This window comes from Oryzias latipes, chromosome 5, assembly GCF_053564925.1.
Source record: "Oryzias latipes strain Hd-rR chromosome 5, Olatipes_Hd-rR_3.1".
Classification (NCBI taxonomy): Eukaryota; Metazoa; Chordata; class Actinopteri; order Beloniformes; family Adrianichthyidae; genus Oryzias; species Oryzias latipes.
The window spans coordinates 8724606-8748728 of NC_136241.1; the positions used below are offsets into that span (position 1 = coordinate 8724606).

Below are 24123 nucleotides of genomic sequence, written 5' to 3' on the forward strand. Positions count from 1 at the left end.
AAATTATGAATAAGCAAAAAGTAGAACAAAACAAACAAATTATGAATTAAAAAGAAGAGGTTGCTGGATACCAGTTCTTACTGTGGAGTCACTGCGTAATCCAAACAGATTTTTATGTCCTAAAGAAAAAAAAGGGGAGACCGGGTTCCACAACACAAGAACAAATCCACAAATAAAGACAACTAAAATTGATAAAAATCAGTTAAATTGGTTTAATAAAACACAATCCACAGTATGGCGAATGGAAGGATCAGTTGAAGTTCTCATCATGACAGAAGAAAAGCTCAAGGCAAAGCAGCAGCTTTCATCAAGAAGATGGAGTCAGTCACTGACGGGATGCGACCTACAGATGACCAGGCGCGCCAGAACGCAGCACTTGAGAAAAAAATGATGATTAGGCAAAAAAAATAAAAATAAAAGTAAAGAAAGGAGCTGTCAATCCGCTTCAACAATGCTTCAGGGAAAATACGCTGTTTGTGTCACTGTTTAGAATTTCCCTTTTACCAGAAACGTGGAACAGAAGACCCGCCTTACAAAGACGCCTGACCAGCGATCCGAGTTTGCTTGCAGGCAGCAGGTCCAGCATCACCACTCATGCCTTTGACATACCAGAGGGACCAGCACAACGCCCCCCTTCCAGGGCGCCCCTACTCCCCAAAGCAAAACAAACAAAGAAACCTTCAGCTCAAGAAACAAAAATAAATAAAAATAAACCAAATAAAATGAATAATTTAAAACCTTTACCCCTTTTTAGTGGACGCATCCCTGACCCCATTTCAGCATTTTATGTTGTAATATGTGTTTAGCATCTCCATATCACAAACCTTTAATAAATTGTATTCTATTTCCCTCTTTTACCTTTAACCCATTCTGACCTGCTTTTAACAACCAGAACATTTGACTTTTTTGTACACAGCCTAACACATTTTGACATCGAGCCTTATGAGTATATGAACTGGAACCATTCAAGAGTAGCTGCTGTCAGATTGTCGTTTTAAATAACTGACGGTGGAATCAGCAACAATGCGGTGCTCCTCTGTCTTCAGCTTCTCACCCCGTCAGGGATCCACATCCCCAGGAGCTGTAATGTCACAAATTCCTTCACCATATTACAACAGCAGCCGAGATTTCTGTCTTCCCTAGCTAGAAATACTTTGAATAATTCATTCTACTTTGCTATCCATCTCCTACAAGATATAAATATTTGCATCCATGACTAGTTGTTGAGGTCATCTTTGTTTTGATTGTCTGCATGCTCTCTTTGAAGACTACTGAAAATATGTTGTCGTCTGCATAAAACCTCAGAAAAGATTTTCTTGTAACGTATTGTGGAGCTGTGACTGAGGGGCAGAAGAAACTTGTCACGCTGGCGGATTTTTCATCAGACACAGTGGTGATTAGTGAACACCCATGGGCTTTGGTAAGGCTGCCTCCTCCCTCAAGCAGCACTGCATGCCTGGAGGGTTTCCAAACAATGGCATCCCCATAGATCTAATTGGATGATACTTCTCTTACAATAAGGCCATTCTCTCTTCTACCTCACTCGGAACCCACAAGAGCTTAAACTGAAGTTATCAGTCCCCCCTGTGATTGTATGAATCTCATTATAGAGGCTTAGAGTGAAAATTTTCTGCACGCTCTTAAAACCTGAGAGCTGTTCCTCACATTTTCATGCTCAGCTGGTTCAAGAAGTATTGCCAGAAAACTTTGTGAAAAATGTAGCTGCTTACTTTTGCCCTTTACAAACTTTACTCTTTATTTTTCTAGCTAAAAAATAATCCGAAAACACTTTTTTAAATCCATTTTGTATGCATTCAAGAAAACGTTATCTATTATGTAACCTGAAACATTTCACACTCTGATCCAGTGTTGTGTAATCAATAAAGATGTGTATTCTCCCTCTCACATAATTCGATTCATAAAAGATTCAACTAACAGTAGCCAGGATGGGCTCCAGCAACACTGTAGCCCCAAAAGGGATAAAGCGGGCCAAGAAAATAAATGGATGAACTCTGGCTACTCCACACCCATCGCTCATATTGAATATTGCTCATACCACAGAACCTCAGATTGCGTCTGTACCATTGACTTAACATTAAGACTGGCCACCCCTACCACGCTAATTGCGTTCTGTGTGAACGCAGAATAATAGGACAAGAGATCTTTCCTACTTTGCAAATGATTGTGGGGTTTGATATAAGAAATTTTTTTCTGCTTGTGAAGTGTTTTTGAAGAAAACCTTTAAACATTATGGTTTGTGATTTGGGGAATTGTATGGCAAATGGTTTATACTTACAGTATAGAGTGCTTTACTGCCTTACTTGAAGGCCCAAAGCACAGTCCCATGCACACGTTCACACACTGATAGCAGCTATGCTGCCGAACGCTGGCATCAACCTATAACCACCAGGAGCAATGTGGGTTTCAGTGTCTTGCCCGAGCACACATAGGCAGTCAAGGCAAGAACTGAATCTGCAGTCTTCCAATCAGAGGTCGACCTCTCTACCTCTGCACCCGGAGTTTCTGTAGAACAATTATTCACACAAGCTGACAAGTTATTTGTCTTCATAGGTTTTTATTTTTTATGTTTCATTTACGGTAGGTTAAACATACTCTTATTCTCCTAATCTTTTTCTCAACGCAACCCCATCTTGATACATAATGATGCATCTTATCACTGGTATGGCACCAAATCCCTCAAATCTGTCCTTTCAAGCTGTCGTTGGCTCAGAATTCACTGAGACGCCATGAGCCAATGACACAAACCAAATGAAAATGAAACTATGAACAGCCTTCAAACATTTTTGAAGCAAAGAAGCTTGAAGAGAAACTGCAATAATGTCATCTGTATCATGAAACTTTGATAAATGCTCCATCATGCTTCCAATCACTTTGCTTCAGGAAGAGTGACACAAGCTCCAGACCCTCGGTAACCTTGGTCAGCTTGGCTGGGCCATCCATCTTCTTACTTTTACTTGTTGTGGCGAAGAGTCCAGCCTCTTCTTGTTTTGTTTTTGCTTTGTCACACATATTACCGTCCAATTTCTCTTTTCCAACACACAGATCAATAGATGTTCTCAGTGACAAATCACTCATGCTGATGTCCTACTCTATACTTTGGTTGTTTACCTTGACAGCCTGAGGCTTCGGTTTTGGAGCTGTAACCCACATCCTACTGGGAAAGTGACAGTTATACGCTATTTTCTAACGATATTTATGCTTATTAACCAATGGAATAAAGACTCTGATCTACATTTAAAATGAAAGGCTGACAGAGAAATGACTTGATATGGTTGTCCATCCACCCAATGTCAATCTTTGTGAGTCTCTTGACAATCGTTCATTGTAAACAAATCAATTTCTGCCTTGTGAAGCTTGAAAGAGAAGACCAACAGGACTATATGTCACTTGTTGCAAATACCACATGGTGTGAACTGCTATTTCACATTCACTCCAATCACTCTTATAGCAGAAATGTCTCCCATTTATGCTGATGATGCAGCATGTTCTTTGCATGAACACCCTCAAGCTGTTGATTTACTTTACATCTTTTTTTTAGTACAACCTAGAAAAGAGGTATTTTCTCAAACTCAGCTCACTGATTGGGTTAACAGTAAGAAGTATTTACACAGCGAACAAATGTATCACCACCTGCTTTGAGTTGGCGCTTGTTAATAAGTTCGCTTCATTTTCCAGATTGCTTTCATCAGCGGCTTCCAGGAGAAAAAGTTTGACAGCTCACCTTTCAGAGCAGCACTGGAGTGTGTGACAGTTCCCGTCTGTCCATTCTCTTTAGATTTCCTCCTCCATTTTTCAGCCAGATAATAAAACTCAGCCTGCAGCACGTTTTTTTTGTCTTCACATTGCAAATACGTTGGCACATTTTAGTAGAACTATTTATGAAAGTTTCTACAAACTCAAATTAATGACTTATTGTAATTCTAACTCTGGCAGCCACTATGAAGTTAAGTCAACATTTTGGTTTTGTTATTTAGGTGTCTCATTAGGGACACGGAGAATGCTTTCCAGAGTAGAAATTATGTATGCCCCCTCCCTGCAGTATTCCCTTTGTCCGAGCAGAGTCTCTTTGCAATAATTGGGCACACACTTACATGCACAGAGCAGCCACTAATATATGCAAACCAATATTTTTCTACTGAAAATCTGATTACTGTGGCAGCATGTCACCTCACAGACTCATGGTGGTCACAGTTTCAGCAGCTCGCTTGTTTCCATTCCTATCTATTTCTTTAATTACTTGTGTATAAGAGTGTGCAGTGTCTATACAATTAGGTTATTTTTTGTTATTTCCAGTCACAGCTTTTTTATTGGGCAATATTTAAGAATATTACTATATACTTAATATCTAGAATGCGCTTTGATTTTTAAAATGCAAAAAGTGTTTTTATTTCTGTCAGATGAAGTGACAGAAACACTTCAAGCCTTGGCTGGAGAGGTATGATCCTACCATCATCTGATCAGCAGCCAGCATCGCTCCCTTCAAATGGCTCAGAGAGGTTTAAACCATCACGGCCGGTTGCATCCACCATCCTCATGAAGATCAGCGTGGCAGAGGAAGAGGGGTTGCCGGTTCAAAATAAGGATTTGCAAGCTTTAAATAAACAGCATGCCACACATCTCCCTCCACCAGAGGACGTGTGTTCCCGCCGTGCAGGCATACATCCGGGAGGAGTTGGCAAAAAGTTTCATCCAACCTTTCACTTCTTCTGCTTCGGCCAGCTTAGCTTTGTCAAGAAAAAGGACGGTGGTCTGAGACCTTGTATTGACTACCGCAGCCTGAACGACGTGACAGTAAAGTACTGTTACCCCCTGCCTCCGGTTCCTGCAGCCCTGGAACAGCTTTGCACCGCCCGCTTCTTCACAAAGCTGGACCTGAAGTGTGCTTACAATCTCATCTGCATTTGAGAAATGGATTAAAGGAAGACTGCCTTTTTGACCATCCAGACACTATGAGTACCTGGTCATGCCTTTTGGTCTCTGCAATGCCCCTTCAGTGTTCCAAGCTTCCATGAACAAGCTTGGAGCTTGAGGAGCACATCTCGCACATCTGGCAGGGCTGAAAAGCGGCTGATTGTTCACAGACTGTATTCAGTTTGAGAACTGTACTCAGTTAAAATCTCATAGTCTTGGTTATCATCTCTTAGTCAGATTCACCCATACAGAGGTTGACCTGTACTAGTGCTTCAATTTTTTGTGTAGTTTAGCCTGCCCCAACACTTAGACTCTACTTACACTCTACACAGTAGAAAAAGAAGAAGAAGCCCTTCCCTGCCGCTCCCCGCTTGACCGGTGCTGGTGTGGTGTAAACACAATTTGCATCGTGATACGGCGTATTGGTGTTCTTGTCCTTGAATGTGAAACTCATGCCCAGTGCGAATGAACGTAGCTTAAGGCTGGGTTGGCAAACTAAAGGCATTGCTCCATCTTCAAAAAAAGAGACCTGTTAAAGTTTTCATGGGATAAGGGTCCATGTCCCATCATTCAGAGGTCGAGAGGTCATTCAATTCGTCTGCGAGCAAATCAGGAGCTTTGTAAACTGGGAAGCCTAAACCTTACATCGTCAACTTTTTCTATGCTTTTGGCAAATGTTGTTATGCTTTTATTAAGCTGTGAAATCTGGCTGTCTGTTTTACAAAAAAGCAAAGCCTGCAGGCACATCTGGACTGAAATCACTTCAAACTCTGGAATATGAAACACGTCAGCAGCAGCTTACAACTGTACATCTTCAAGGAGAGTGTGACAGCTTGTGCCAAATCTAGACAATGATAATGAGAAGTGGTGATGCTACCACTAACAAACGCTCCTTATTCAGTGAAACGCCTTGAGAGCGGCATAAATTGTGATCTTTAAATGAGTTTCTTCTTGTGTTTTTTTTTGTTGTCTTTTCACACATAAGCTAACTTCAGGTTTTCCATTTGTTTTTTAATGTTTCAATACTGTAGTCGCAATTATCTTTATGGTTTGGATAAACTTTCTGGTCTTTATAATAGATGCATATTTTCACATAAATCTAGATCTTAGATTGGAGTCATTTAAACAGCACAACACCCTGACTGTCATCAGATATAGAAAGTTCATGTGATGCACACACTTTAGGACGTATTCCCCATAGAGCAGAGGAATGCATATTTAAAATTAGTTTTAGATTTTGCTGTGAAAAAGTGTATTATAGAGAAATAACCTTCAAAAAAGGAAAAAAAAAAACATTTTTATTCGCTGTAGGGAAATAACTGCTCCTAATTTAATAAAAAATAAAACACACAATAATTTTGTTGTTTGTTTCTCATGCAAATGGAAATTTCTTTGTTTGTTTCAACCTTTTTATTAGGATAAATTGTGGTGACACAGCCTAACTGTGAGAGAAATTGTTTTTAGTTTTTAAAAATATTTAAATGTGTTTTTCAATGTTAACGCAAGCTGTAGTTTTAGCTTTTTTTGTTTTCAGCAAAAGTTCTCTGTTTTATCACCTTGCACAAACATTTCCTTGCACATTTCCTTGCACAAACTAGGATGGGGGGGTACGACACACTGTCTTTAGCTCATACGGAAAAAACTCAAACCATGATAAAAGGTTCATTATACGACATCCCTAATGAACTTTTTAACTCTGTTTCTCTGCTTGTAAGTTGTAACCTCCAACCTTTATTCTCTATAAAAGGAGCAAGCCGAGAAGGAAGGAGTCCTTTGAGAGAAAGGATGGTGACATTTCTCCATCATACGTGTTTCTCCCTTGTGCATAAGAAACTTTGCTTGTTGGTGTAATCTCTTACTGTGTTTCTCTTTATTGTCTAGATGAATTTACCTGACACTAACATTGACTCAGAGCCCTGCGTCAGGTGCCCACATCCATCTAAACTCATCTACAAAATCTAACTCCTGGACTTGTGTGACGAACTGGTCAACCTTTACCACTCAAAGAGCCATTTGGACCAGTTTCCCACAGAAATGAAAACACAGTTTCCAGGGAATGGCATCATTTCACTCGTTTTTAAAGTTCTTGAAGAGATGTTCTTTTTTTTGTATCCTCTGTCATTTAATGGGATCCAATGAGAACTATATCCTGAGAGGCCACAAAACTAGCAAATATGTAATAATGAGGTAGCAGTTAATCCACTTCTCCAAAGATTTTTGTCAGCAAATACATTTTTTTCTCATCTGGATCAGGACACTTTTGGGCAAAAGCTGCACGTTTATTCTGGAATGTCTCGCCACATTTGAGACTTTGTTGTTTGCTAATTCCTCATTTCAGTCAGACAACTCTTGCAGTAAGAAATATTTATTTGACATTTTCCACATTCTTTTAGTTGGCATTCACATATTTTCGTTTGGCATAAGGCTCCGTTCAATTCCATGAGAAATTTCCATAACACTTTCGGGTAACAAAACCCCCCCTTTACGGAGCCCACAGGTGGAAGCCGGGGAGGAGGGTGGGGCGAAGAATGAGCGCTGAAGGTAAGAAAGAAAATGAACGACTGCGCACCTGGGCTTAAATAGGACGCTGAGCAGGTGAATTAATTGACTGAACCGCCCTAGGGTATTTACCTGTAAAACACTGCAGCGAGTATCTGCCCGAAATACGATAAATCGTCATTTCAGTCAGACAACTCTTGCAGTAAGAAATATTTATTTGACATTTTCCACATTCTTTTAGTTGGCATTCACATATTTTCTTTTTGCATAAGGCTCCGTTCAATTCCATGAGAAATTTCCATAACACTTTCGGGTAACAAAACCCCCAACACTAAAATCATCCAGAAGAAGAAAAATGTGAATGTATAATCAGTGTGTAATAAAATGGGGTGTGTTTTCGGCAGCATTCCATTTTCATTTCATTTCCCAGTATGACTGCTATGTGTGACCCGGCACCATTGACCGTTTGGGCCGCCCCGTTCGAATACAGCGCCACGAAGGGAACATGCTAACTAGTGGATCTGCTATGTGTGACCCGGCACCATTGACCGTTGGGCCGCCCCCGTTCGAGTACAGCGCCACGAAGGGGACATGCTATCTAGTGGATCTGCTATGTGTGACCCGGCACCATTGACCGTTGGGCCGCCCCGTTCGAGTACAGCGCCACGAAGGGAACATGCTATCTAGTGGATCTGCTATGTGTGACCCGGCACCATTGACCGTAGGGTCGCTCCTGTTCGTGGAAACCACTAGAGGAACATACTATCTGAAAGAGAGAGGGAAAGAAATAAAAGGGGAGCCAACATAAAATTACTCATACCTGATCTTAGAACGTAAGCTCACTTCCGCAAAACGCTGTGCAGAACTATAATTTAAACCGCCAAACAACCCGTATGAGACACTAACTTTTTTTTTTTTTTTTTTTTTTTAAACTTGTCCTGTCCAACAGCTAGGCAAACAGATGAGAGCTGAGGGCCTCTTGTGTTGGACATATTTTATTTTAACAAGAGGGGTTATTCATCTTCAGACAAACCAAAGGTATGTCTGAATAAACCCCTTTTGTAATTGAGGCCAAAATTTATTAATTTCAATCATGTTTGAAAATCTTTGGTGTTGGACCGGACGGAAAAGGAAAGAGGGGAAGAAGAGAGAGGGACGTTAGAGAGAGGGGGGGGTAGGAGGGTGATAATAGGAGGGGAAGGGGGGTAAGACCATGAAGCAGCATAGAGCAGACAGGTTTACTGGTTGTTTATCGTTACGGTACGGTTCAAATGTAGTACAAAAAGGGCGGGGCCTGTTCACACACACTCAAATATTATCAACACACCTGCTAGCCGCAAAAATGTCCACATGTCAACATGCACACAAAACAGATAGTGTTCACGAACGCATACCTATGCCTTTAAACCAACTAGTGTGAAATCTTTCATTCATTCAATCATGCAAACTATTAGTGCAAAGGTGAGCTAACACCTGTGCTCAGGTGAGTGTTTATGTTCTTCTAAAATGGATGGTGGAATGTGAAAAGAAGGAGGAGGAGCGCCCAGCCACCCCCACACCCATACCCCCGCCACAGCAGCAGACACTATGAGACACTAACTTAACATCCAATCCAAAGCTTCCGATGGCGTATTATGACATGCTTAACAGCCATTATTCAAACTTCTATTAAACTAAGAACAAGCTTGATGGCCATAAACTTTTTCCATTTTGGCAATTATATATACACGCGCTTAAGTAACATCCATTATTTCGAAGCTCCCAACGACAGTACCACGAACGAGCTTAATAGCCATAATTTTCTCCATTTGGCATACCAATTATAAGCGCTCAAGGAACATCCATTTAATTGAGGTTCCATCCAAATATTAAGAACGAGTTCAACGCCCATAATTACTATGCTTCATTGGCATACTATAAACAAATGAACTTAAGAATCAGATTCGAGCTCCACGCATACTTTGATACAACTTAGAACATCCTAAATTTTGAGGCTTCCACCTGGCTATAATTTTCTTTTAACATCTATAATCGAATAATTTACATTCATTCTGCGGTTGACATTGATTAATTAATTCAGTCAGAAGTGTCATTGGAATGCAGAGGAGGTCCACCGCTCCGTCACTTTCAGTGCAGCAATAGGTACGTCGAGCAGTCATCGTTGCAGCACCAGATCAAGGAATGCAAGGTGACATCATTTCCTGGAAACGGAGAAGCTGATCGGGGCGTAGGGGTTCGCAGGCTCAGGATGCGATGCATAGATAAAAACAAAGCAGTATTAGTCTTGACAAGAATATATAAATAACCCAGAAACTGATCAGTTTCAAAATGATTGAGATAAATTAAATCAGTGTTTTTCAACCAGTGTGCCGCGGCACACTAGTGTGCCGTGGGAGATGGTCAAGTGTGCCGTGGAGAAATTGCCCTCATTAATCATTCACTGATCTAAAAACATTTCCCATCTCCAGGATATCAGCTCTTTGTTCATCCAAACAGGCCCTAATAAAACACTGAGTAGTTAGGAATATAAAAGATCTTAAAATTACTTTTTCTTTGTGTTTATTTAATTCTATTAAAGAAATTTTGATAAGAATGACGGTACTGCGAGTTAGCTGCAGCTATGACAGTTTGCGGAAAAGTCCCGTCCCTTTAACTGTCTCCGCCAATCATTTTTGAAGGCTTAATCACATGTCATCAGTCTGACCAATCAGAAGTGCTTAAAGTCTTCACTTCCTTGTTCTTAATTCTGCTGATAAAGTCGCTCAGTTCTAACAAAAATACCAGCTAAAGCTCTTCTTTAGCGGTGTAGCTTTCCACAGAGTCCGGTGTCAGACCGTGAAACAAGTGGACAATACAATGAAGCTCATTGACGCGAGTCTTTCTGCAAGTTTTCGGCAGTTTTCACACTACATCTCCCATGATGCATTGGCTTAAAGGGCCAGTGCACAATGAGTTGTCCTTGCGAAACGCCTTGAAACCCGAACAAACAAACAGTTTCTAAATTTTCTAATTTAACTTTCATTTCATCTCTTAGAAAAAAACAGCCGCAACTTGCTGCTTTTCCGGCCACAATTATCACAAAAATGCACGTGAGATTGCGGGCGGGGCTGTCGATCAATACAGACCATGAATTTCTGTTTTTTTTTTTTTTTTGGATGCTGGTGTGCCGCGGGATTTTTGTCAAGGTTAAAGTGTGCCGTGGCTCAAAAAAGGTTGAAAAACACTGAATTAAATAACAGTGCTTTTAAAGAACAAATCTGAGAAAGTGAAATTTAGTAGATAGTTAAGGTAAAGACCCATTGTGGATTTATCGCACCCTAGAAACTACCATAATTACAAATTCCAACAGTGAAATGATAGTGAAATATATAACCTGCACGAAATCTTAACACCAATTTTTATATAATCAAATGATAAGAAAAGTAAACTTTGACAGTTTCAGAGGGACGCACCTTCAGGAGGCCATCGAGGAGTAGGTGATGGGAAGAGTAGCCAAGGAGATTTGTAGATGGAGAAGGTCAACATCCCACGTAGCAAAGGATTACAGTTCAGCTGGATTTTATATTAGTGGTTCTCAAATTGGTGGACAACAAAGTACAGACTACTAAAATTTTAATTAGCCAAGGGCGTCTGAATACTGCAGAAGAGAACTTGAGAGCCATGAGGGATTATAGGTTTTGATAGTATTTTTGCTAGACTGAACCTTAAGCATTTAGAGGCGGAGTAAAACAAGCCTCTAAATGGGGATGCATCTAGCAGAGTGTCATCTGCTTAAGCAAGGCAGATAGAAGACTGACTTGCGGACACAAGATTTAACTCTTGAACTAAGCTTGAGAGCGCATGTGATATATTTCCTACGTTCAGGGTAGAAGTTGCTCAAGGTGTTATTTAAACATTAACCAAGTCAACCGATGACACAATACTATCATTCAATATTGAAACAGCCTTAATATAATCTCCAAAGATTAAATAACCGGACGACCCCTTAAAACCATCAGAGCTGTGGATTCTGGCAGCCGGCGAAGAATGAGCGCTGAAGGTAAGAAAGAGAATGAACGACTGCGCACCTGGGCTTAAATAGGACGCTGAGCAGGTGAGTTAATTGACTGAACCGCCCTAGGGTATTTACCTGTAAAACACTGCAGCGAGTATCTGCCCGAAATACGATAAATCGTCATTACATTTGAATCATACTGGTAAAATTGTTGAAAGCAAACATATCTGCCAAGGTGCCATTCAACCTACTATTTTCTTCAGGAACTTCCATTTACTCAAAATTCTCCATCGTTATCCTACTTGGATCGGAATATTGTTGGATTACATGCAGGTCGATAGTCCCACCTTACTTAGAGAATGTGTACATTTAGATTTTATTTTAAACCTAATACTCAGCCCGTGAGTTTGTTGTTTTGTTGTTTAACATTAGTTTTATGAACTTTTCCTGTTTACTGACCATAGTCGTCAGCACAGCTGAGCCGCTCCAGGGACGAGCAGCTCGCCTGGTTCCGACCCGCTCACAAAAATACAACAGTTGGTCGACAGACGACCCAGAGAGGTTCTGCATCATGAGGCTTTAATTCACTTCTCATTCTACTGTACATGTATTGTCTTTTTAGAGGAACTTTCCATCCCATAACAGACTCTAGTCTGCGTTCACAGGCGCAGACACGCCCCTCTGCGTGTTCACGCTGTGCTCTTCCTCCTTACCGGTTGCACATCCCGACAGTGATAAAGGCACCACGACAATCTAAGAACATAATAGTTATTTTACAAAACCACAGAGAGCGGCAGCACAGGCATGAAAGAGCCGCATGCGGCTCCGGAGCAGCAGGTTGCAGACACCTGAATTGGACGTTCATTAAAGGGAAGTGTAAAACTACAAACAGAATAAGAAATACAATAATTATTTATCAGAAATATGATTTAGAGCTTAGACAATGGCAAAAATCTCTCCATTTTCAATACTCATTTTGTAACTAAAATAGTTATTAACATAATCAACTCAAGTAAACTGTTTCAAATGTACACATTTACAACCTACAAATGCAGAATACTCATTAGCAATGCACCGATACGAATTCAGGACATGAGATGACACTGGATGGTTATGCCCTGCATAATTTGCACTTCCAGTCACATGCTCTTTTCACATCACAAGGTGAGGATTTTAAACTGTGCCAGTAGGGGGAGCAGTTCAACAGGAACAGGGAGGCAAATAAACAAAATAAAAGTCTAGGGGGGAATTCCAGAAAGCATTTTTAAACTACCCTGACTTTAACCCTGAACTCTGGCTGAAGTCCGCCTGAACTTGCTTACTCTGGGTTTGTGGGTCCCAGAAGACCGGATATGAGTTAGCGTAATTACGCTCGACTTGGTAACCCTGGGTTAATGCACGTGCACAGCAAGTACATAAAGACATTATCAATCGATCGCAGATTTCCATAGTCACCATGGAAACGCGTGGAGAAAAAAAGAGAGTGCTATACTTCAGTGAGACATGGGAGCCAGTTTAGCTCATGCTGGTTTGCGGCGCCTTCCGTCCGTGAAACCCGGGTTCAACCCCGGGCTGCTCCCTGTTCCCTTCTCTACCTCTGCCGGTTCCAAGCCCGGCTTGAGAAGGTTGCGTCAGGAAGGGCATCCGGTGTAAAACATTGCCAAATTTACCATGCGACTTGTTCGCTGTGGCGACCCCTGATGGGAGAAGCCGAAAGTGGAAGAAGAAGATACTTCAGTGAGACGGAGTCGGAGATTTTAATGACGCCGTATGAAGATTATACGGCCACCAAAACAGTAATACGGCTGCATCATCAAAAGAAAGAGTTTCTGCTTGTAGAAAAAGAACGGACAAAGTAAACACAAAAGTTTCTATCTCATTTCTATTTTCATTGTGACGTGTATATATATATATATATATATATATATATATATATATATATATATATATATATATATGTAACCCTTGTGCTATCCTAGGCACTAAAGAAAGATGATAAAGGTGGAAAGATTTCATGTAATCCATGGACACCAGTGAAAATCACAAATCATTGAAGAAAAAAGGTTCAGCGCACTGTCTAGTGGGTCTAGATGACCCAACTCCCAATGTTAAAGTGCCTAGGATAGCACAAGGGTTTACATTGGGAGTTGGGTCCTTTATCCACCTTTGTCATGGTAGGGAGAACACGTCAATGTGAGGGTGGGGTCATCTAAGATAGCACAAGGGATATCCCCAAAAGTTGTTTATACAACTAAAATTTACATTTGTATCTAACTAAATGTCATTTTGCTCCAATTCAATTAAATGTTTTTCCATCTTAATTTATTGTAATTCTTGAACTCTCATCTGTCTAAATTTGAGCCTGCAGATATACTAATTTTTATAACAATAAAATGAATGAAACAAAATGGAATTGCAATATAGAATACAATGTCATTTACCATTTCTCTGACATTGACATTGTACTAATAAGCACTAGAGGTGCTAAATAACCTCATCATCCTCTCCCTCTCACTCATAGTGCAGAAAGAATTAAACATACAACAAGACAAAATAACTAGACAAAACACAGTAAAACAGCTAAACAACTAAACACATTTGGTGAAAAACCCACACTTAAACCCAAATCCGTCCAGACAGGCAAAGGGATTGATATCCCACAATCCATTGCGGTGCCGATCTAACAGCAGCACCAAAGTTACACCTACTTAATTGAATTAATTTGACTGAAAGTAAAATAACTGTCTGAAAAAATAGTTATTTTTAATCTGACTTAACAAAAAAAAAAGATTTATCTTAACTGAAGCAAATAATTAAGTTAGATCAATGTAAAAAAGTTTATCTTTCCAACATCCATACGTGGTCTTATCACCCTCTCACTGTGGAAAAAGTATTATCTGAGCTTCTTCATCCACTAAATCATCTTCAAATGGACACGCCATGCTGCTTCACCTCTCTGTAAACAAAGTAACCTTCAACTAAACCTGCTCCAGACCAGGTTATGTTCAGGGCATGCATTGCGATGGCAACTTGACATATCCTGAAACATACCTCCATTTTTGGAACTGAAAGCTGAGGTTATCAACTTCCTTAGCCTCAAACTTACTGTGGGAGCTAGCATAACCTGCTTTCTGGAATACCCCCCTGAACACATTGTTTTTGAAAATAACATAAACCATTGTTTTGAATTAAACAATTAAATGGGATTTCTTGTATTTATTTCCAAACTTTAACTTCTTTCTCTGGGAATTAATTATTGGATTTTGAATCTCTGCCTTTGAAGTGCTCCAAAGCCAACTGCACTGAAGCTGACGGTGGACTTGGGGTGAAAACACCATTGTTGTCTCGTTAATCCTCGTGTTAGTTGGGTTCAACAGTATCTTCTCTTTTCATTAGCTTGTGTCAGTGTGCAGACATTTTCTGCATGCTATCACTGCAAGATTCTGAATTTCTTGGAATTGATCTAATTGGTCTCTAATTGCCAAATTGCTGCTACTGTGTAGCTTTAAGGAAACATGTCATCCTCTGTCTCATTTCATAGAAAAAGCGCTACAGTAACACGAGCTGTCAGACACAAACAAGAGAAGTGTTTTTAGTGAAATCTGTCACGGGGGCTTTTAACATAAAAACTCAGCTTGCAGGTTAAAAAAAATACAAAATGCTTAAAAATCAACATAACATTAAGTCTAATATGCTATGAGTTACTGGTTTGTTTCCCGAACACACAAAAGAAAGGAACATCAAATTAGAGGTATTTCTCCATCGTTTAAATACCTGGGGGGTATTCCAGGAAGCAGGTTATGCTAGCTCCCACGGTAAGTTTGAGGCTAAGGAAGTTCATAACCTCAGCTTTCGGTTCCAGAAATGGAGGTATGTTTCAGGGTAGGTCAAGTTGCCATGGCAACTCATGCTCTGAACATAACCTGGTCTGGAGCAGGTTTAGTTGAAGGTTACTTTGTTTACAGAGAGGTGAAGCAGCGTGGCAAGCCAGTTGCCTCTGTGCCGGTCCCAAGCCCGGATAAATAGAGAGGGTTGCGTCAGGAAGGGCATCCGGCGTAAAAATTGCCAAAATAACCATGCGAATCATCCACAACACGTTTGACATACCGGATCGGTCGAGGCCCGGGTTAACAACGACCGCCACCGATGCTGTTAACCTACAGGGTGTCGGTGGAAATTTGACTACTGTTGGTCGAAGAAAGAGGGGAGGCAGAAGGGTCCGTGGCCAGAGAGAGAAGGGAAAAGGCAGGAACATAAGTTTGAGAATAGGGACTCTTAACGTTGGCACAATGACAGGGAAAGGCAGAGAGCTGGCAGACATGATGGAGAGAAGGAAGGTAGATGTACTGTGTGTGCAGGAGACAAGGTGGAAGGGCAGCAAGGCACGTAGTATTGGAGGAGGATACAAACTTTTCTATCATGGTGTTGATAGGAAGAGAAACGGGGTAGGAGTGATTCTGAAGGGGGAGTTTGTAAACAGTGTTCTAGAGGTGAAAAGAGTCTCAGACAGGATGATGAGCCTAAAGTTAGAAATTGAAGGGGTGATGGTGAATGTAGTCAGTGGGTATGCGCCACAGGTTGGCTGTGAGTTAGAAGTGAAGGAGAGATTCTGGAGTGAGTTGGATGAGGTCATAGAGGGTATCCCCAGAGGAGAGAGAGTTGTTATTGGAGCAGACTTTAATGGCCATGTTGGTGAGGGCAATAGAGGTGATGAGGAGGTGATGGGCAGGTTTGGTGTGAAGGAAAGGAATCTGGAGGGACAGATGGTGGTGGACTTTGCGAAGAGGATGGAAATGGCTGTAGTCAACACTTACTTCCAGAAGAGAGAGGAACATAGAGTGACATACAGAAGTGGAGGTAAGAGTACTCAGGTGGACTACATCCTGTGTAGACGAGGTCATTTGAGAGAGGTTAATGACTGCAATGTGGTGGTAGGAGAGAGTGTAGCCAAACAGCACCGCATGTTGGTGTGTAAGATGACTCTGGAGGTCAGGAAGAAGAAGAGAGGGAAAACAGAAAAGAAGACCAAGTGGTGGAAGCTACAGAATGAAGAAACTTGTGAGGAATTTAGGCAGAAGTTGAGACAGGTCCTGGGTGGTCAGGATGAGCTTCCAGATGACTGGGAAACTACAGCAGAGATTATCAGGGAAACAGGTAGGAAAGTGCTAGGTCTGTCATCTGGAAAGAGGAAAGACGGTAAAGAGACTTGGTGGTGGAATGAGGAAGTACAGGAATGCGTCCAGAGGAAGAGGTTGGCTAAAAGGAAGTGGGATGTAGAAAGGACTGAGGAAGGTAGACAGGAGTACAAGGAAGCGCAGCGTAGAGTGAAGAGAGAGGTGGCAAAGGCCAAACAGAAAGCTTACGATGAGCTATATGACAGGTTAGACACAAAGGAAGGAGAAAAGGACTTGTTCAGGCTAGCCAGACAGAGAGACAGAGATGGGAAGGACGTGCAACAGATAAGGGTGATTAAGGACAGAGATGGAAAGGTGCTAACAACCCAGGAGAGTGTACAGAAAAGATGGAAGGAGTATTTTGAGGAGCTGATGAACGTGGAAAATGACAGGGAAAGAAGGGAGGAAGATGTGGTTGTTGTGGAGCAGGAAGTAGCAGAGATTGGAAAGGAGGAGGTTAGGAAGGCTCTGAAAAGGATGAAGAGCGGAAAGGCCGTTGGTCCTGATGACCTACCTGTGGAGGTATGGAAGTGCTTAGGAGAGACAGCAGTGGAATTTCTAACGAGTTTTTTCAATAGGATTCTAGAGAGTGAGAAGATGCCTGAGGAATGGAGGAGAAGCGTTCTGGTCCCGATCTTTAAGAACAAGGGTGACACGCAGAACTGCAGCAACTATAGAGGAATAAAGTTGATAAGCCACACAATGAAGCTGTGGGAAAGAGTAGTGGAAGCCAGGCTTAGGAAAGAGGTGGAGATTTGTGAGCAGCAGTATGGTTTCATGCCCCGTAAGAGCACCACTGATGCCATTTTTGCTTTGAGAATGTTGATGGAAAAGTACAGAGAAGGTCAGAAGGAGCTGCATTGTGTGTTCGTAGATTTAGAGAAGGCGTATGACAGGGTGCCGAGGGAGGAGCTGTGGTACTGTATGAGGTCGTTTGGAGTGGCAGAGAAGTATGTCAGAGTAGTTCAGGACATGTATGAGAGAAGTATGACGGTGGTGAGATGTGCTGTAGGTCAGACAGAGGAGTTCAAGGTGGAGGTGGGACTACACCAAGGATCAGCTTTGAGTCCTTTTTTGTTTGCTATGCTGATGGACAGGCTGACAGACGAGGTAAGACAGGAATCTCCCTGGACAATGATGTTTGCGGATGACATTGTAATTTGCAGTGAGAGTAGAGAGCAGGTGGAGGAACAGCTAGAGAGGTGGAGGTTTGCTCTGGAAAGAAGAGGCATGAAGGTCAGTCGTAGTAAGACAGAATACATGTGTCTGAACGAGAGGGATCAAGGTAGAAGCGTTAGGTTACAGGGGGCTGAGGTGAAGAAGGTGCAGGAGTTTAAGTACTTGGGGTCAACAGTTCAGTGTGATGGGGAGTGTGGAAAAGAGGTGAAGAGGCGAGTGCAGGCAGGTTGGAGCGGGTGGAGGAAAGTGTCAGGAGTGTTGTGTGACAGAAGAGTGTCAGCAAGACTCAAAGGAAAGGTGTACAAGACAGTTGTGAGACCAGCTCTGCTCTATGGGTTAGAGACGGTAGCAGTGAGACAGAGACAAGAGGCTGAGATGGAGGTAGCGGAGATGAAGATGTTGAGGTTCTCCTTAGGAGTGACCAGGTTAGACAGGATAAGGAACGAGTACATCAGAGGGACGGCTCATGTTGCCTGTGTTAGCGACAAAGTCAGGGAAGCCAGACTGAGATGGTTTGGACATGTTCAGAGGAGGGATAGTGGATATATTGGTAGAAGGATGTTGGAGATGGAGCTGCCTGGCAGGAGGGCAAGAGGACGGCCAAAGAGGAGATACATGGATGTCTTAACAGAGGACATGAAGTTGGCTAACGTTAGGGTAGAAGATGTTCATGATAGAGCGAGGTGGAAAAGGATGATTCGCTGTGGCGACCCCTGATGGGAAAAGCCGAAAGAGAAAGAAGAAGAAGAGGTGAAGCAGCGTGGCGTGTCCATTTGAAGATGATTTAGTGGATGAAGAAGCTCAGATAATACTTTTTCCACCGTGAGAGGGTGATAAGACCACATATGGATGTTGGAAAGATAAACTTTTTTACTTTGATCTAACATAATTATTTGCTTCAGTTAAGATAATTAAAGATCTTTTCTTTTTGTTAAGTCAGATTAAAAATAACCATGTTTTTCAGACAGTTATTTTGCTTTCATTCAAATTAATTCAATTGAGTAGGTGTAACTTTGGTGCTGCTGTTAGATCGGCACCGCAATGGATTGTGGGATATCATTCCCTTTGCCTGTCTGGACGGATTTGGGTTTAACTGTGGGTTTTTCACCAAATGTGTTTAGTTGTTTAGCTGTTTTACCGTGTTTTGCCGAGTTATTTTGTCCTACTTTGCTCATGTCTCTGCACCATGAGGGAGAGGGATGGAGAGGATGATGAGTTTATATAGCACCCTTACAGTTAGATGGACTATTGATGACTATTGACAATGTCGGAAAAATCCTAAATGAATGAACGCACTAAGAATATACCTTTTTGTTCTTTTAATTGTTATAAAAATGAGGATCTGCCGGCTCAAACTTAGATATATGAGAGTTCAAGAATTTAAATTCATTACGATGGAAAAAATATTACTTGAATTGGAGTAATATGACATTTAGTTAAATAAATATGTAAATTTGAGTTGTATTAACAATTATTAAGTTTTATAGACGTAAGAAATTAGGTTGAATAAATTTAACTCAATTACTTGTTACCAATAGAAGTAATTCATTTAAGTTGGCAAAATTGGATAAGTTTCATATATATATATATATATAATGTATGCATCACATGAAAATGGAAAGAAGATCAGAAACTCGTGCGTTTACTTTGTCTGTTCTTCTACTACAAGCAGAAACTCTTTCTTTTGATGATGCAGCTGTATTACTTTTTTGATGGACGTATAATCTTCATACGCCGTCATTAATCTCAGACTCAGTCTCACTGAAGTATAGCGCTTTCTTTTTTTCTCCACGTGTTTCCATGGTGACTCCGGAAATCGGTGATCCATTGAGAATGTCTTTATGTACTTGACATGCACGTGCATTAACCCAGGGTTACCAAGTCGAGCGTAATTACGCTAACTCATATCCGGTCTTTTGGAACCGACATACCCAGAGTTAGCAAGTTCAGGCAGCCAGAGTTCAGGCTTAAAGTCAGGCTAGTTTAAACATGCTTCCTGGAATACCCCCCTGGTGCTAGAGACTAACATTGATCTTGTTCAGACTATCTCAGTCGCAGAGGTTTCCTTCATATAAACTTTCATTCATTCATTCATCATTCATTCATCTTCTTGACCGTTTATTCCCTTTCGGCGTCACGGGGTTGCCGGAGCCTATCCCGGCCACTTGGGCGTAGGCAAGGGATACCCTGAACTGGTCGCCAGTCTGTCACAGGGTAGAATATCTTCAACCACACATCCATTCACTCTCACACTCTCACCTATGGACAATTTAGAGTAACCAATCAACCTATAAGGCATGTTTTTGGAGAGTGGGAGGAAGCCGGAGATCCCGGAGAGAACCCACGCATGCACGGGGAGAACATGCAAACTCCACACAGAAAGGTCCCCCATTGATGTTGTGTTTTTCATGTCCCCCAGCCGGGACTTGAACCAGGGCCCTTCTTGCTGTGAGGCAAGAGCGCTAACCACTGCGCCACCGTGCAGCCTCATATAAACTTAAACCTATGATATCTTTATACTGGCATAAAAACAGCTCACATGTTCACTTTAGTTGATTTTTTTCTGGTTGTTTTTTTACCTTCTAGACAACAGTGTTATGAAATGAAATGACTGCTTCAGTCACTTCAGGTTTATTGAAAGCAAATTGAATTGTTTCTGCCTGAAACTATTCATTTCTTTGTTTTTTATTACAGCTACAGGCTATAGTATAGACTGACTGCAGTAGTTCGCTTCAATCCAGGGAAGATAAAGTTAAGTACACCCAGAAACAAACACGACAGTAGCTTTATTAAATGTGTATTTTGGAGCATCCAGTCATTACTACCTTTTCCTGAATCTGAATGAGATTCTGATTTGCTAATTAGAAGCTGTAGATTTGCACTTTAAGCACACAAAACAACAGGTTTAAGATGAGGATTAGATAATAAATCCGGCTTCAACACCAAAGGAAGTATTATCACCTTTTCTATTTTTTCTGTGTGGACAGAAACACAATAAGTGGCAGGCCTTTTCTCGGCGCACCACACACCAATACGAGCTAATAAACTGGACTGAACCAAGGAATATTAAACATCAGATCTACTGCAGGAGAGATGTTATAACTTCCAATTATTGCAGGGCTGCCCAGCAGCTGTACAGCGATGGAAGCTTTTTCATCTTTTTCTTAAGGATTTAATTACCGTAAATTCCGGACTACAAAGCGCACCTGATTATTAGCCGCACCCACCCATTTTCACGTGTTTAACTAATTTTATACATACACAAGCCGCGTCGGGGTACAAGCCGCATGAATTAGGCAACATTTTCATCCTGACGGATCACTTCCTGACTCAGAGTGTAAGTGTGATTTATTAGCACACAGTGGGTGGAGTCATTTTTGCCTCAGGCTCATGTCTTTGAGTTTATCTGCATCTGCCAAACAGTATGCACCTCTATTCTGTTCACAAGTTCCTCAGTTATGGTTTTTATTTTTATTATTTTTTTTTAACTTATTGACAATCTAGGTATCACACATAAAATTACAAACAGTAACCATATAATCAACATTACATCCCTCAGTTATGATGAGGAAATTTACATCCCCGATCCCCCATTTCCCATGAGTCTTAGGGGCTAAAGGCGGGGCCAACGCCCGGCTCGCCATTCTGTTGTACGTGTTTAAGAATGAGCAGCAGTGCATGGAGGGGTGAACGGGTAAAGCTCTCCTTCCGCTTGTGTCGCGGCAGCGTTATGGGATTAACAGGGCTGTTTAAAAAACACGCTAGTAAAATAAAGCAGCGACGACTGAAAAGCGCGCGCCTCAGCGCGATACGCGCGCCTCCTCGCGGCGCGTGGGTCAGAAGTTTCCTTCCACAACAAACACTTGCTCCGCGGACGCCTCGAGTAAGCCCTGGCTGCAGCCTGCAGAATGGCTCGACGCCTCCGCGCTCCCGCGCGCTCCTTGTCTCCCCTTCCTATCTACTCCGACAGCTCTGGCCAGCGCGGCTACAGGGAGGAGCGCTTCGTCCCCATTGCGCCGGTGGACGGAGCAAATCGTGTCTGTGCAGAGCAATCGGACTTAATACTGTACGTTTTGTGTATGAGGGGCGGATGCGTTGTTACGTGTGGGAGCCTTCAGACTGCCATCGGCCCCGCAGCTCACACGACACGCAGTCTCCAGCTCACACGGAGGCTGTGAGCGTTTCAATGCAAATCTCTGCTCAGTCCTTAGAAACCGTTAACACGACCACGTCAATTTGTGTTTCCAGTCGTGTCCCGACAAAATAAAGGCTGATATTATTGCCACATATTTACGTGCAGCCAGCCGAGTCACTATGACTCAGAGGTTGTTATTTTCCCCAAAGGCCAGGTTAAACCCATTCCTGAAAAATGTGTAAACTTTCAAAACTGAGGCATTGAGCATGGTTGGTAATACAGCTATTACATCCCAGATGGCCCAAAAAGCCATTTTCCACAACATAAGTGTGACAAGACAACAACGCCAACAAGGCAACACACCAGTTAAGAAATGATTAAAATGCCAGTGTTCTTGAGCTAATTATAAAGGAGTCTTTAGAGGCTGATGGGAAAGTGGTTCTGCTCATCCTTGGCTCTGTCACAGGCAGCATCAGCCAGAAATGCACCCCACAGATGTGAAAAGCATGTCTTGTCAGAGTCCCACATGAGGGTCCTTGGCACCCACCCTTCTCGCTTTTATAATGTCCTTTTATCTGCACAAAGTGCTTCAGAGGGAGACATGGGGACGGTGTAAACCGTTGACCTCTCAATAAAATCCCACCATGAGCTTCTGGCTGCTCCCACAGCTCAATTGGTTTTAGTGTCTCGGAAGTGAAAGCAACAACAAAAAGACTGTTGAGCAAAAGGAGATCAGTCTAATTCAGCCCAAAGTATTCAGATGAAAGACAAAACACACAGGAAAAAGTCCACTCTTTGTGTTGTTAAGTGTTGTTGAAGTGTCTCATTCACAGGCAGACTGGGAAAACCAAAAAGAAGAGAAGGAGGAAGAAAAAACAAGTTTGTCTTCGCATGCTGGTAGATCACTTGAATCACTTGAATTATGAAGCTCTTCAATCAGCTTTAGCATTTCTCCAGAATGCTTGAACTGTAAGGAAGATCTTACTGTGTAGGAACTCAGTGTCACATTCTGCTTACTAGGCACTTTCTTTTCTATATCATCTTTTGATGTAACTCAACATGCAGGGATGTTTAAAATATCTCTATTTAAATTTCAAAAGTCCAAGTTAATTCATTTTATTTTCTTAACATGCTAGAAAAGTAAGTCATGTGTTATGTTGCATTCACACTGGACGCGGTTCACTCGTCAGGAGCATCGAATGTTAAGTCAACGTACAAGCGATCTGAGGTACTGCGGCACGATTTGGGTGTCGAGCGTGGCGCAGGTTGACGTGCCGCGTCAACCAATTAAGTGACTCAGCTTTGGGCACGTGACGTTTTCAGTGACTAAATTAAAGGACAGAAAAATAAAATCCAATATGGCCAATATGCAAAGATTTTCGTCCTAAACTTCAATCCGTTTTCTTAACCAGCTGGGGCTGCAGGGGTTGCCGGAGACTGCCCCAGTTACTGTTTTGTGAAGGCAGGATACACACTGGACCAGTTGCCAGCCTGTCACAGAGCCCATGGAGCTGGGGTGATCGAGCCCGTTCCACTGGAAACCCAAGCTACTCGCTCGACATCAGCCATGTTTTCCGTGATGTGGCAATGGAGTTGGAGGTCGCTCTGTGGGAGGGGTGTTAAGGCGCCAAAGCAGGCTTAGAGCAGTAAATTGGATGTGCATCAAAAGAGAGGTGACAAACTCTATTTAGAAATCAAAGCAAAATACCAGAAACCAAAACACAATTTCAAAAAATTGAAATGAAATAAAAATGAAACGGTTTCCATATAAAGGCAAAAACTGTTATTTCCAAAAATTAAAAACTGAAACCAAATAAGAAACCGGAAAAGAAACTATATCTCATCTCTGATTGGAGGATGACGTTTGTCCCTTTCAAGCAAAACTTATTTGGCATGAAGTGATACTAGATTATGCTCCCAACTAATCATAAAACTTTTATTAGTACGCGAACATTGGAGAAGCATTTGAAAAAACACAAACGTCATTATCCAATCAGAGAGGTTCCATAGTACCTTTTCCAGTTTCCGTAATTTTGTTTTAATTAAAAAAAAAGTTATTTTTAATATTTTGCCTTTTTTTTAATTGTCGTGATCCGTAATATGCTTTGGTGTTGTTCCCATCATACTTATGGCATATACTGATGAGCTCATCCATCCATTACCCGCTAAACTTCCTTAATCGCTTTTAAAGTCAATACATACATAATCAT

General features: G+C 41.7%; 1 protein-coding gene across 1 annotated transcript in view; it reads right to left on the reverse strand.

Moving 5' to 3' along the window:
* grm2b (glutamate receptor, metabotropic 2b) overlaps positions 1–24123 on the reverse strand; it is a 47208-nt gene that overhangs the window by 8461 nt on the left and 14624 nt on the right. The window lies entirely within an intron of this gene.